At 42.0% G+C, this 16,050-nt stretch overlaps 1 long non-coding RNA gene across 2 annotated transcripts; it reads right to left on the bottom strand.

Moving 5' to 3' along the window:
* Positions 1–453: 453 nt before the first annotated feature.
* On the bottom strand, positions 454–3,050 carry LOC130738241 (uncharacterized). Of its 2 annotated transcripts, none has more exons than XR_009019286.1 (4): positions 2,729–3,050; positions 2,296–2,357; positions 1,806–1,941; positions 454–982 (listed from the first exon to the last, which is right to left on the bottom strand). It is a non-coding gene; the product is annotated as an uncharacterized LOC130738241 (long non-coding RNA). The 2 variants fall into 2 exon arrangements; XR_009019285.1 differs by lacking the exon at positions 2,729–3,050 and adding an exon at positions 2,519–2,707 and having other exon boundaries at positions 2,296–2,403.
* Positions 3,051–16,050: the final 13,000 nt, after the last annotated feature.

Here is a 16,050-nt window from a genome sequence, read left to right as displayed (position 1 = left end):
AAACGTGTTCCGTCACTACCAGAAAACAGTCATTTAGCGACGGACCAAATCGGTCGCTAAATGGGCTAAATCGGTCGCTAAAACCGTTAGCGACTGATTTTTGCTGGTTGGTATTTCACTCGTCGCTAAATGTTGCGACCGATATAGCGACGGACTTGTAGCAACCAATGTAGCGACGGAATTTAGCGACTGAATTAGCGACAGAATTTAGCGACTGCATTAGCGACGGAATTTAGCGACTGCATTAGTGACGGAATTTAGCGACTGCATTAGCGACGGAATTTAGCGACGGAATATAGCGACGGAATTAGCGACGGTTTCAGCTATAATATAGCGACGGAATTAGCGACATATTTAAAAAGTTAGCGATGAGTTCAGTGACGGTAATAAATATAAAATTAACAAAAATAATCAGTTTTGTGACAGATTTTTTTAGTGTTAAAAATATGAATATAACCATAATCATCATTGAATCATCACAAAACACACAATCTTAACATATCCACCTAAATTCATCACTGAATCATCACAAAAAGTATACCATGAACTACTTAAACTAGTCTAGTAGATTACTATTACATTAAACATAGTCTATTACATTAAATATAGAAACAAAGCTTGACAAAGTTTTCATGGAAAAGCACCAAGATCCTCCTCATTCTCTGACTCATCAGTTTCTAACTCCTCTTGATTTGGGGTTGGCATTGGTGGTTGTTGCATCCTTTCTTCCATCATTTGTTTTACCATTCTTTGAGTCTCCTCCATAATAGTGTTTCTCAATTGATCAAATTCTGATCTTCTTACCCATTCAGATGATGAAGAACATGAGCCATGATATTGTTTATTGATAACAGTGGACTCCAATCCCAACCCATATGAAGTATTTGACTTAAGAGCATCAACATGTGACCATTTGCGGGAGAAATTTAAAAACCATGTAAAAGAGTTTGCAACTCATTCATACTCTCATCCACCAAAAAACCTGTAAACACAAGCATTGTTTAGAGGAAAGAGAACTTATCCCATCATTGAAGACTATATGCATGGTTCCCTATTTTTCCTTTTAACCAAACTCACTAAGTTAGTGCTTATTAAAATATTTACTTTATGTATTAGAACCAATGAGAATCTGAGATATTACAAACTTACAAAAAAGCAAGAAAATGAAATAACATGAATGTTCAATCCAAGTCCCCAACTAACTGCAAGTTTTATTTGACAAGCAAAGATGATATAACACATTATCACCTTCCCAAAAACCAGATTAGTTTTTTTTATAAGCCCCAAAAACCAGATTAGTGAAAAAGAAAGAAAACTAGGTCGATGGCACACTACAATCAGAACAGGAAGAGAACTGGGGCGATGGCACACTACACCCAAAGCAAGAAAAAGAAAGAAAAACTCTAGAAAATCCATTTGCATATAGTATTATCATAGAATCAGGAGAAGCAAGTTCATTCATATATGTTGTACATCATACATTCACTCTTACACTTGGCTAAAGAAAATTCAAGACAAATACTTGAAGAGAAAAAATGCTTTCATTTCCTCTCTAGCTCTTTATTGTTAGTTTTATGCTGCTATTATGAATTAACTTCAATTTCTATTTTTCTATAGCAGCTATCAGTCCTGGACTTTTAGAAGCCATCTTGCACATAAACCAGAACAAGCTACCAAACAGTCTAACATGGATGTTCCATGTAAATGTTTGTAGTTTGTAGTTTAATACTAAATATGATCGATTAATATATGAATTATACTTGTCAATTGTCATATATATGTAAAAATAAACATAACTATTGTACCTTTATATCACTTGCCCTCTCTCTATCTTTCCTTCTTATATTACTTGCCGACAACAGATTCTATTTCTTTCCTCCATTCACCTTTGGGAAGTTACTTGGAGTCAATTTCAGCAGTGAATTAATGAATATCCAGCACCTAGACATCCATCCAAAATTGTAAAGTTAAGAAACCAATATTAGCTTCCGGAAAAACTTCCCCATTTTCAGAAAAACTTTCACACTTGACTACATCAATTTAAGCAAGTAGCAAACCTTTGTCAATAGTTGAGAAAAAGGAAACAGTGAGAATTTATTGTTATATAATCATACACATCATAATGTTTATAAGAAACTAATTGAAGCATGTACTTGTTGGGTGTGACATCAACATCACGTTCCATCTTTTTTCAGGGTCAATGCTTTCTTTAATGAACATATTCAATCTAGAAGCAAACACATCAACCTAACCATAACACCAATTGTGTAACTGCTAGAAAGCCAACACCCTTACCTTATATGAAAGACAATCCCATGGTCATTATGCCTCTGCTTCCAAAGGGAAGTGTCCCCGTACTGCATTAACCCAATAGGAATCAAACCCAATACTGTCAGTTTGAAGCTAAAAAACCAAAAACAAAACAAAAAATAGATTAGTTAATCTAGCACCAAACTGTCTATTTGAAGTTAAATCTAAAAGAAATTATGGTAAAATCCAATAAAACTTATGGCCTTACAAACTTTGGAACACCCATAAAAACGTGACCAAACCATCCTGTAACAACACCAGCAATGGAACAAAACCAGAATTCCTCCTCCACATACCATTCATAAAAAGAGAAAATTGCAGTTTTCAGAAAAAATCAGAGGCTTCCATAGCAATTAAAAGAAAAAACATAGCACAGAAGATGGAAAATTGCAGGAAAAATATCGGTTACAAACCAAACCTTGATAATGACAGCGGAAGGTGCGGCGCGCCGTGGGATGCAGTCGCGCTGGAGCGGACGGGCTCGGTGAAGAAGAAGCAGAACCCACACGAGCTTGAGTGATGGAAGCGATGGTGAAGACGAAGCAGCAGAAGGAAGGTGTGGTTTGATTGATTGAAGCACGGTGAGGTGAAAACGAAGCAGAGCAGAAGGAAGGTGTGGTTTGATGATGGAAGCACGGTGGAGAGGAACCCTAACAATGGAGGTATGAGCGATGAAGAGGAACCCTAACGATGGAGGTGCGCGCCGTCGAGAAGAGAGTGAGCGAGAGAGAGTAGAGAAGTAGAGGGTATGATTTGGTAGATTGACACTTAGTTTTGATAACATTAGGGTTACGTTTTATTAATTAATATATATATTAAACGCAAACAAAACTTAGGAAGTTAAATAGCTCAACTGGCAAGTCAGTAACTATGATTGCTGTGGATCCTGGGTTCGAATCCAAGGTATAACATTTTTTCAAAAGGATACTTTGTGAATTATATTTATTATACTTTTTAGCGACGGAAAATCCGGTCGCTAATTCGACCGTCGCTAAATCAGTCGCTACTAGCGACCGATATATCGGTCGCTAAATTAGCCGTCGCTAAATCAGTCGCTAAATAATCAGTTGCTAATACCGTCGCTACTTTATTTATTATTTTTGCTATACTTTTTAGCGACGGTAAAGTCGGTCGCTAATACAACTGTCGCTAAATCGGTCGCTAATAGCGACGGATAGTTCGGTCGCTAACACAATCTGTCGCTAGTTCAGTCGCAACATCGCTTTATTATTTTTATTCTACAAATTTAGCGACAGAAATGCCGGTCTCTAAATATTCCGTCGCTAATTCAGTCGCTAATAAGTCAAACTTGAATTTTGACCAAAATATCATGGATTCCGTCGCAAACTCGGTCGCTATTTGTGACTGAAATATTTCGGTCGCTAAATCCGTCGCTAAACAGCGATTTTCTGGTAGTGCGTTTCTTCAGCATCCATCATCTTTGTTCCTGCTCCATTTTCTTGTCTCCTCTGTTGTTGCCATGCATGTCCTCCATTAATCTACTGATAATGGATGTATGTTTTTTAAACTTTGACCAGAAATTAATAATCCTCAATTAGCAAAAAGAACCTTAATATGAAACCATGAAACGAACAACATGTAAGACTTAATTTGAAATTTCTTGCGTGCTGGAATTGAAAGGAAGAGGGAAGAAGAGAGAAGTTATAATGTTGCAGAGGTTTTTTTTTATAAAAAAAAATTGCAGAGATAAAAAAGAAGCAACTTTTAATTTGAAATTAATGAGAAAGATTAATGAGGAGAGAGAAATTATTAATTTTAAAATTTAAATAAAATTGAATTACATGAATAGCCCTGAAGTTAGTTATTTTTAAGAATAAATTTGTGGAGTTTTTTGTCCAACAAAAAATGTGTTGGATGTTAACTTACTCTTTCTAAAAAACAAGTGGGAGTAAGTTAACAAACTCAATATATATATATATATATATATATATATATATATATATATATATATATATATATATATCAAAACATATGAGAAACATGAACAGATGAAGATGATATGTATATATATATATAATACAATAATATATTATTAACACTTTGTTTCTTGATCACTTAAATTTGCTCAAAGTGATCTAAATTCATATTCTATTATATTTTAGAGTCTCTCATAATTTTTAGGATAATGATTCATTTTCTTAATATTTTTCCTATAACTCTATGAGTTAATATCCTACACTACCAAAATCAATTTTTACTTAAACTCCTATTTCAATATATATCTTTCTACTCCTATGATATCAGTGAGATTTAAAAGAACGAAATAAACACTAAATTGAAGACTGGGCATGTAAAGAATATGAATTAAATCAAAGAAAACAATACCACTTACCGTAACAGTGGCGGTGGAAACACAGAGGGTGGGGAGTGTCATGTGCGTAAGAGAAATCATGTTTCTTCAAGCTTCCACGTCCCTTTTGCTGCATGCTTAACACCTTACTGGTTGCTTCTTCCACCACCAGCTTTTTTTTAACCATGATCAAGCAAGCCTATCTTCCTAGCATTCCAGCTCCTGCTTGCCTTGTGTTGGACGTGTCACTTGCTTATTGCATGTAATAAATAGTTTGTTTTCAAGGCCACACATCCTGCTATTTGCATGCAACACACGTCCTGCTATTGGTTGGTTGCTTCGCCTATAAGCATTGGAAATATGCCTATATATATTGCAGCCAAGACAAGGCTTCCAATGCATCACACATAGAAGTAATATACACGAGAGACTACCAAAGAAACATTTGCCTACACAATCGTTTTGAGTGAGTTAGTTTTTAGTAAAAATTCTTGAGGTTTTGGTTTGAGTGTGAGAAGAATATTCTTGAGTTTTGGGAGCGGAAGCTAGGATCTTGAAGCTTAGCATTTACGAAAGCAATTAATTTTTTAAGGTAAGGGCACTTCGGTCTTGGCCTAGATATTATTTGTGATTGTGTATGCCTTGCTATGGAATGTTATAATGAAGATGATAGTAGGATTATCAATGATTGTATATGCTAAAGATGATATATGATTGTTGATGCTAGTTGTTGTTATTATGAACATGCCTATGTGATTAGCATGCTAGCTTTATTTATTGATATGCATGCAAATTATATTTCTATATGAGATAATATTCATGGGATGAACATGAAAGGCTTAGGGCCTGGAGATGATAACTGTCTTGCATAGCATGAGTCTGTGACCAAGTGACCGAGATCGGGCTTGAGGGCCATGACTGGTAACCTGGATTGGACTAGTCTACGACGAAGTTCAGGGGATGTGTAACACCCCGATTTCGGTGGCGTCACTTTAGTAACCAAAATAAACTTAATGCGGAAAAACGTGAATATTTTTTTTTCGATAATAATAACTAAGACAAGACGGAATTAAATAAAACCCAACAATAGCAAAAACAGAACTATTATACAATATATAAACAGCCCCCGCTGTAAGTAACAACCTCGTCACGAGTGACCTCCAGTGACGGAAAGAAAAGTGTAGCGCCCGAAGGCAAAGTGTACAAACCAAATCTAAAGGTAAGTGTCCGCAACACTATCCCTCAAAACTGAGAATAAGCTGGCCCATCGGCCTGAAACAAGACCTCCTAAGTCCAACCAACTCTCTGTGATTCTCGTAAAGAACCACACAAAAAGCTACAGGTGGGAAACTACCCTGTCTCCAAGAAAACAAATGATGTTCAGAGCTAAGACTCTACTCCTACACTAATCCCATCTCGAGGAGCTCACACCAGCACTAAAACCTACATGCAAGCATGATCGTCGTCCGAATCTGAATCCAGAACGACCTAGTCTATGTACACCATCCGTCCTCCTCTCGCTACCGCGACGCGCTCCTGTTCCAGCATCCCAACCTAGTTTCCCCCGAAGGGTGAACCATCACGAACTAGCCCGCCAAAGACATCTGACAATGGGCGTTTGTCTGCCAAAACACACACAGAAGACGCGAGGGTCAACTCCAACGAATTATGTAAATACTAGCACCAATAGGTACAAATAATAGATAGCCACTTAGGCTTATAACTAGAGATATCATTCCTAGGGTTGCATGTTCCACAAAATCGTAACGACAATAATAACAATTAGCATGTTCCAAGTAAGTTTATCAAATAGCAACCACACTCATCAACTAAGTCAGTATGCATGTTGCGTGATATGTATGCAGGTTAACCCAGTCAACCAATATGCAATCCGGAACGGATGGGCATCATCGGATCAGCCCTTCACCAGCCACGGTGGTGCCATTTCGGCCCGTGATGCCTCTTACTCCAACAGGGGTAGTCAGATCAGCAGTAAACCCGTAGGTCTGCCATTTCGGTCTGCTACAAGAGACGTCTACAAACGCTCTTTCACGGCATTCCGGGTCTTATGACCATTTTGGAAACCGACGAGGTCCAGAGTACGTCCTGTGTTAATACCTCATTAATGTTGCATGTATGCAAAATGATTAGTCAAACAACGTCTCCGTCCTCACTCGACACGTCGCCACGTGTTCTAGGGAAGTTAAAGTCTCTAAAAGCTTACCCTAAGGTAAAGTCGATTCTGCGACCAAAAGACAACACTTCACGACAACACATAGCTGCTCCAACAGCACAAGAGTATCACATACTCGGGAACTATCAATTCCCCGGACTTATCCCCAGGATAGCCCAACAACATAGCTGCTCCAACAGCACAACAACCAACGCTGCTCCAACAGCACGACATCAAACGCTGCTCCAACAGCACAACAACGACATACTCAACACTTGGATCCGACGACACTCCTCGTTTTCCAGAATTAAGATTTCACTTCCAATGCCTTCCTTCGAGGTTATTATCATTACTTAAAGATTTAGAGGTTATTTAAGGTCTTATGAATTTTCTTTATAAAATAGATTCCATTTTGTCTTATCGCAACTCTTATACATTTGCAGGATCTCCCAATCCCAAGTCGCTTCCAGAGGATGTCTCGATCCACTAAACAAAATTAAGGCCCGAACCTCGTTCGTCCTATCAAACTTTCTCAAAACTCTCAAAATAAAATCGGCATGACCTGCCCGCTATTCTCACCATTCAGAATCTCAGATTTCCAATGTAAAGCATATTTAAATCATCACAATCAACAACATGTCATATATCAAGAAATCTCAACATTAACACTTAGCACTTAGCATATAAAGCATGCACCACACATCCTAGATTACCCACATAGCACATAGCATGTAAGTCAATCTTCAAAAACATTCAGTAGATGAATCATCTACATTGTCAGCCGAAGCCTCAGAAAACATTTTCAATCACACACAATCTCAGTGCATAAACAGTAAACAATGTCGAAACATCGACCCTAAGCATTAACTAGAGATTCAGTGAGAAGCCCTCACCTGAAAGTTCTCCAGAATGATCAACTAGTGCTTCCTCGCACTCAAAGTGTTGGTCCTCAGAGAAATCCTCAAAAGCACCTTTACAACAAAATCACAGAATACTATAAGAATCTATCGAAAACTAAGCTATCGATACTTACTAAGGTTACTCGAAGTAATCTATACTCTAAGGTACGATAATCTAGCGCGAAAGACAAGTTTTCGGAAAAAAGGAAATTTCTTCCTCCCCCTTAATAGGGCTCGGCCACTTTGGCTAATTATGGGGCTCGATTTTTCTTCGATCAAACTTGGTTCCTATGCTTTCATAAGCCGTAACTAAGGGTATTCTGAACTCGGAAAAATTATCGGATCAAAAACTGTCGCAGGGGTATTTTGGTCATGATTTTTAACTTAGGATTTTCAAAACTGAAATCCCAAAAATAAAATTTTGCAGGGACGTCACCAACGACGTTTATGACAACTAATCTTACTAGCACTAAGCTAAGGCGATAGTTTTCAGCCTAAAGGTTGAAGCTTTACTCCAAAAACTCCAAAATGGGTATTTTAGGCTAAAATTGATTCCGACGGAATTCCGGCGACATAACGGAAAATCTAATCCGGCAGAAGTGATCTTGTGCACATATAGAAGAGGTTTAGAATCAGAAATGAAAGATTCAGGATAGTTTTGCAAAAACCCATAAACTATCCACTCAGAAAACCCTACAGAAAAGCTATGGAAAAAGCGATCAGAGGTACGGATTAGCGACTATACCTCGAAACCTTGAAGTAGCAACTGATTGATCGACGATCAAGCAAGTAATGAAGAAAAGCTCTTCTTCCTCTTCCTTCTATGGAGCTCGCGGCCTTGGAGAGAAAATGGAGGAGTTCTTGTAATTTTTCTCACCTTTCTTGCTATATATAGAAAATGGTAATTCGCGGGAAAATGAAAGTTTCGCGAATCTGATTTTTCCGGCATCATTCTCCATGAATTCTAAGATAGGTTTTGGCAAAGGAATTCCTAAGCTAAGAAGATGTCTCCTAGTATTTTTGGCAACTAATGCAAAGTCGGTGCAAAGTCGGTGTAAAACTATTTTACCCGATAAGTTGCTTTTTGCATCGAATGTCGGAATGGAAAACTTTCTTCTGAAGAAAGATTGAAATCATCAAGAGAAATAGGTGTACGCGTGTAGAATATTCATCTGAAGCTCTAAATAGATAAAGTCTTCATTGTCGAGAAATTCTAGGGTTTTGAAATACCAGGGATTCGGTTTCGGCAAACTTCCGATGATTGGAATCGGACGTTCGTAGATCCTAGAGTTTCGCCTCGAAACGACTGTGATATATGGAAAAAGAGAAGTTCTAACATTTCTCTGAAGATTTTTGGAATTAACTTCCGTCGTGCCTAAAAGTGAAAATTAGCTATATACTTGGGTTTCTGACCTAGTTTTAAGCGTAAAACCTTCGTGCTATAACTTTTATCGATCATACTGCAATCCTTGAACTTTTCCTGAACTTTCTCCTTCATAAATATATTTCATTTAATAAACTTTCGTTCAGGTTTCCCTTCACATTACATCAACCCTAATCGTGAATAGGAAGTTTATTCACTTAGCATAAGCTTAAAAACTTGGGCCTTACAGGATGGACCTGAACGAGGACAAACGTGAAACGACAGTGCGTTAGCGAGGGCTAACCCCGATCGTGGAGCTGTGGGACAGCGGTGCGTTGGCTGAGAGTCGACCCCGATCGTGGAGTCGTATTTGTCCTGCCTTTCCATGAGGGATCGGCTGAATGGATATCCAAAACGTTTGTATGCATACGAGCATGGACTAACTATAACTTGGAGCTATGAGTTAGTTCCCCATACTTGTGAATCTAGAGCTGAATACAGTTCCCTTACTTGTGAATGTTAGTTTAGTGAAGAACTTGTGATTGCTAGGGTAGTATACCCTACTTATGATATGTGTGTTAGAAGTTGACCCTTGCTTGTTTGTTGTTTGTTGTTTGTTATTTGGGGCGCTTAATGCCTAGACAACGAGCATGCGTGTGATCAGTCAAGATGCGGCCCTATACCTGCTTGACGTGGACGACGACAAGGCTTGGGACATCGACGCGTGACTGATGGTTCACCTATGGAATCAGCGAGAGCAAAAGATGTGAGATGATGTGATGCGAGCGTGGGATGAGGCCTTGGGGACACGTGGATTATGAGTCGGGTATTGGGTGTGATAATTGAGTCTGTTCTTGGGAGTGAGCCAAGACCTAACCTAGAGACCTTCTTGTGGTGCTGGATCAGGGGCGGTTGAACACTAGTTTAATAATTATGTTTTAATTCGAAAGAACCATTGTACACTTCCGAAACTTTTATTAATAAAATGAAATTATTCAGTCCCTTTGCTCATGTTACTACTTCTTTTTGTTAAGCTATGTTCCAAAAAGGTTTTTATTACGGCTAAAACTCACTCACATTTTTGAAAAGGTTACTAAAGTGACCCTCGAGAAATCATGGCGTTACATTTTGAGATACTGTGCGACGCCGTCGGCCTCGAGTTGAGGGTTTCCCACTTCTTCTACTTCTACGCCGTGGAGCCAAAGTCCCTGAAGGCTCAGGGCTGGGTCTCTCTAAAATCCCGCACAGGTCGACAGCGCCTTCGCCCATACAAAAGCAATGTCAAGATGTTGCCCCGGACGTCGGTACTTTCCTGTGGTTGTGCATCACACATACCCTGAAGTTTTCACTCTACGGGATGGGACTGCCCAGTTTCCCTTTTACTGGACTAAAGCCCCCCGCGTCGTTCCGCCGCCCTCGGACACGTCGCTGAGCGATGAAGACAAAATCATCCTCAGCTTCTTTGCCAAGCTTCCCATTCTCGAGTGCTCGCAACTGCTGGAGGCCGCTCGCGAAAACACCCTTGGTCCACTCCTAGGTTGAATCCCCGCCTACCCCCTCTTTACATCGCACCGTCATGTTTTTTCTACTGTATCTCTTGCTAACACTTGTTGTGCATATCTCCTTTTGTTCTTAGAGGAAATGAAGTTCACCAAGGCTGAACTGAAAAATGCCCTTGCCGCCAAGGTGATTAAATTTCCTCTCGTTTTCAACACCGATGGGGGGAAGAGAAAACGCGCCGCCGCTTCGGACGCTGACGACGGGGCCGTCGCCCCCTCACCAAAAAAGAAAACCAAGGAATCCAAAGAGACTTTATCTGGTGGGCCAGCGCCGGGCACTGCTGGCGAGACTGTGAGCCAGCGTCGAGCACCGCCGGCGAGACTGTCCTCCTTCCACCGAAGAAGAAACCCCGAAAATCCAAAAAAGTTGAATCTGGCGAACCAGCATTGGATGGAGAAGACAGGACCGTCGCCCCCTTGGCGAAAAAGAAAACAAAAAAATCCAAAAAGCCCAAATCTGGCGAGACCATCGTTTCCCGCCAAGACCCCGGTTGCTGGGAGCTCCTCGAGTCCTGAAGGCGGGGCGAATGCACCTTCTGCCCCTGAGGAGACCAACGCCAGCCAACCTGCACCCGAGGGCACCACTACCGTCGCCCCTCAACCAGTCCCTATATCTGAACATTCGACTCAACAAGTTGGGGTGAGCTCATCTCGGGCCTCCCCCGCTCGTTCAATGAGCTGTCATGATGAGGATCAGGTTCCTGTCATTCTGCCGTCACCCCCGCCTTCCCCTTGTCACTCTTTCCCCGCCCCCGAACACTTGGACGCCGAGGAAAAAGAAGGTCCCACGGTGGATCGCCAACTTACCCTTGTCGACTTTATGTTGACCGATCCTTTCTTTGGGAATTCGAAGAAGGCAGAAGATCCTGATCTTGATGGCGTGGCTCAAGAAGCCGTCTTGAGCCTTCTTCGCGCTGGCTGCCTGTTCGCTAAGTTCTCCAAAGATTTGACTACCGCCGCTGAGGTTGAAGAGCTTTGCCAAAAAGCGGAGGGAAACCGCACTGCCACGCTCGAAGCGTATGGCGAGCGTGACAGACTGTTAGCCCAGGTGGCGGACAAGGTGATCAAGCTGAACAAATTGGGAATCGAAATGTGTGAACGCGAGTCTGACTTGTCCACCTGCGAGGGGAGAGTTGAAGAATTGGAAGATGAACTTGACGATATACAGAAGGAGTTGGACGCTCGGGCCCAAGCGATCGATCCGGGTAGGGAAGCTTGCATCGCCAAGGATAAAGAGCTTGCGTTCCTGCGCGGCGAACTAGTGTCGTCGAGCGAGGCCCTCGACACAACGAGAGCCCAGATAGAGGCTAAAAACAAAGCTATCGCGGAGGTGGAGGCCCAGGTATCCTCCGATGTCAAAGCCCTTGAAACGAGGCTGAAGATTGAAGCTATTGCTAAAGCCGTGGAAGATCGTGGTCGTGGCTTCTTTCTTGCGAAGGCCCAAGTCTTGCACCTCTACAAATAGTTGGACCTTAGCGAGATGGGGGCCTTCAAGAGAGTCACTCGCGGGGGTCAGGTTGGCCCAAATGACCCCCTAGGCTTTAACGCGAAGTACTTCCTGGCTGCTGAAAATGAAAGAGAAAAAGAAGATATCAATTCAGTCTGACTACTTGTATTTATTTTCCCTTATCGCTTGTTGTAATTATGACCGCCCGGCGAGGCTGGCTGCTAACGAAAATTTGTTGCGACTCATTTTGTCTTCTTTTTCTTATCGTCTTGCCATGTTCAATTCTGCATTTGTTTTCAATTTAAGTCTGGATTACGTTCAACGACTTTGAGGGTGTGCCGGTTTAACTAGGACTTTTGCCCAGTTTTGAATCGAGGCTTTGTTCACACGCTTTTCCCGTAAGATCAGGTGTGGCCTTGCCAGTTTTGCTTGGCAAGGGCTTATGGTGGCTTGGGTCCCAATGGCCATGTGGGTTGCCCAAGGCTTAGCCTAGTTAGAAATGCTCGCCTATATTTCGGGGAGGCTTTTGGGATAAGAATCTTATCCGCACACGTCGTCGACGGGTAGCAACGGTTGCGCCGGACTTTCCAGAGCGATCCCCAGACATCAAGGTCGTGTTGGGATCGCCACCATCAGGGAATTTTTCCCACCGAGCAACTGTTACAATTCAGTTGTGAGTTAGGAGTATTGCTGAGAATATCATTTTATATTTGATCGTAAAAAGAGTTTTTACATTTATTGAGGGATGCCTCATTAACAAACTCTCGCGATGGAGAAAAAGAGTACATCTTTATTTTTTGTCCTAATTTTTTGCTCCTTCCCGCCATGCCATTGCTCCTGCTCTGCGCTTGCTCTGCCTTTCCTGTAGTCGTCCCTTCTGATTAGAGTACCACACCAAGCACCTCGTCTTTCAGCCCCGACGTGCTCGCCACCCATTCTTCACTTCTGCGAGGCCGATCGCCCCGCTCGGCCACTCTGTGGTAGAATGGGCCCTTGCCTAGCTTGTTCCCTCGCTTGACGTACCGGGCCTCCTTTGAAGGTTTGAAATTTGCGGTCCCCACTGGTTTCCAACACTCCACCTTCTCTTTTCCTTTGTTCTTGCGGCGACGCGCTTGGCATCGTTCCTCTTCAGTCTTCGGCTCGCCTTGGGATTGATCAACTTTTCCCAATTTTCTTTACTCGCCACGGCTTCGCTGTAGCTTCAACTGAACCGCACACTGTAGCACTGCCCACTTCTCTCCACCTCCTTCCTGACGCATGCCCAAAAGGGGTGGCCTTTTGAACCTGGGAAACCTCCAGAATACTGCGTCCTTTTCACTCCAATTGAAGAGGTCAAAATTGGCTTCTACCAACTTCTCCAAGCGCCTTTCCTGATCAACTGTGAGCTTGGGCTCAATCGCCAGTACTCCCCTACTGAATTTATACATTTCCAGGTTCCCAATCAAGTTTGCCCATCGCTCCTCAGCATGAGAATCAGTAAATTGCCCATCTTTCCTTGACCTGCCATCTAGCCTTTCCTGATTTGTTCCTTCTTGGTCCCCCACACCTTTCACTGATCCACCGTCCCTGTCTTCTCGCGCCGCTCTGACCCTGGCCCTGGACGCTCCGTTGATCCTGATCGCCTTCCAAAATCTCAATCTCGTGACCTCTATGACTGGCGCCAGCTCCCTTCTTCCGATATAAGCTCCTGCAGTTGTTGTAACATTCCTTCGCCCGCCGTTGATCTACCGCGATCTTTCCTACCTTCCCGCAGGTCAGCGGGTATTTCACCGCCAGGTGGGCTGTTGATATCACTACGCAGAGGAGGTTCAGCGTGTTCCGATCAATGAAGACATTGTACGACGCCACTACCTGCAAAACCAAATACCTTACGCGCAAGAGCTTTGCGTCCTCATCAACGCCAAAAAATGTGTCCAAATCCAAGTAGCCGCGCACCCAGACCTGTTCCCCCGAAAAGCCTACCAAAGTCCCGGAATATGGCATCAGGTCTTGATCTGTTAACCCCAATTTATCAAATGCGTCTCCATAGATGATATCCGCAGAACTACTCCGATCTAAAAGCACTCTTCACACATTGTAATTGTTGATCCTTACCATTACCACCACGGGATCGTCCTTAAGTATCTTAATTCCTTCAAAGTCCGCCGATGATATCACTATGTCCAGGTGTTGAAAGCCAAATGGAATTGAAATCTCTTGTACTGAACTCACCGCCCTAACATGCCTGTGTCTCGCGGCTTGTGTGTTGCTGCCTCCACCGAAGCCCCTTGCAATTGTATTGATCGTCCCAACCGGCAGTTCGAGATACTTGTTGAAGGTTTCTTCGGCTCCTTTCTTCCTTGTCGCCAATGTCTCATTCTTGTCCGCTGTTGGTGTCTGGCGACGGTCATCCCGCCTGCGATCATCCTGCTGGCTGTTGCCCTTGTAGTGATTCCCCTGTTGGCGCTCGCCCTGCCAGCGATCGCTGCGATCATTCATTTGCGAGCGTCCCGCCCTGATCAGCCTCTCAATCTCACTTTTCAACGTAAAGCAGTCACCGATGTCGTGGCCCGCCGAGCGATGATACTCACACCACTTGGTTTTGTCTACTGCCACCCGCAATGGATTAACTTCCCTCTCACCCTCTTCGACGGTGAAGAGAGAATGAACATATCTCGATTCATACAATTGTGTTTCGCACTCAAGGGTGTGAAACACAATTTAGTTTCACACTCAAGAGTGTGAATGGACCAACGGTTGAAATTTTTATTTTCAATTTTAAATATTTTATTTTTTAAAATTTTCATTTCAGACTTAAGAGTGTGAAACACAATTAAATTTCACACTCAAGAGTGTGGAATTGATGCCTAGTTGCTTTGATGTCCAAGAAACTAGATCTTGACCTTTTGTAAATCACTTGTAATGCATATTCAAGAGTGTGAGACACAATTTAATTTCACACTCAAGGGTGTGAAACTGTTCCGGTTCTGTGTCTAGGAAACTTGAGCTTGACCTTCTGTAAAACACTTGTGATTCACACTCAAGAGTGTGAAACACGATTTAATTTCACACTCAAGAGTGTGAATGAACCAACTGTTGAGAATTTTATTTTCAATTTTTAATATTTTATTTTTAAAATTTTCATTTCACACTCAAGAATGTGAAATACAAAACGAAAGGAAGAAGATGAAGAGAGAATGGACATACCTCAGCTCACACTTACAAAATGTGAAATGTTTTCACACATATTAAGTGTGAAACGTAGCAGCGAAAAAAATCATAAGATGAGTGTGAAGGTGAAGGGTGATGCGACAAACAAAGATGATGATGGTGATAAGCTAGGAAAAGAGATATGTTTGAAATAAAATTAAATTGTAAGGGTAGTTGAGTCATTTTAGTGCAAAAAGGAGGGTGTGAGATTAATAGAGGAGCTGTTAAAACTCTTGCAACTTTGGTCCCCGACGTTTACCAATGCCACGATTTTGGTCCCCCACCTAGTTTAATTACATGGATGGTCCCCGACGTTGTAGGTCGTGTGCAACGTTAGTCCTACCGTTTATTTCTTAATGGAGGAGGTTTACGTGGACGTCCAGTTAGAGAGAGAAATGAGGTATGAGGAGAGAGGGAAGCACGTGAGTATCACGTGACCCTTATCTGAACCCATTATACCCAAACCCCTGACCTCCCTGGAACGAAGAAGGTAACGCGATTTAGATCCCTAGGGTTTCAGATTTAGGTATAATGAGTTCATATAAGGTTCACGTGAGTTCACGTGATACTCATGTGCTTCCCTCTCTTCTCAGATCTCTTTTTTCTCTCCAACTAGACGTCCACGTAAGCCTCCTCCATTAAGAAATAAACGGTAGGACTAACGTTGCACACGACCTACAACGCCGGGGACCATCCATGTAATTAAATTAGGTGGGGGACCAAAATCGTGGCATTGGTAAACATCGGGGACCAAAGTTGTAATTAAGCCTATTTTAATTTGGAGAAGATAGCGTGTCTT

The sequence above is a fragment of the Lotus japonicus genome, chromosome 2, assembly GCF_012489685.1.
Source record: "Lotus japonicus ecotype B-129 chromosome 2, LjGifu_v1.2".
Classification (NCBI taxonomy): domain Eukaryota; kingdom Viridiplantae; phylum Streptophyta; class Magnoliopsida; order Fabales; family Fabaceae; genus Lotus; species Lotus japonicus.
This window is presented reverse-complemented; position numbering and strand designations above follow the sequence as displayed.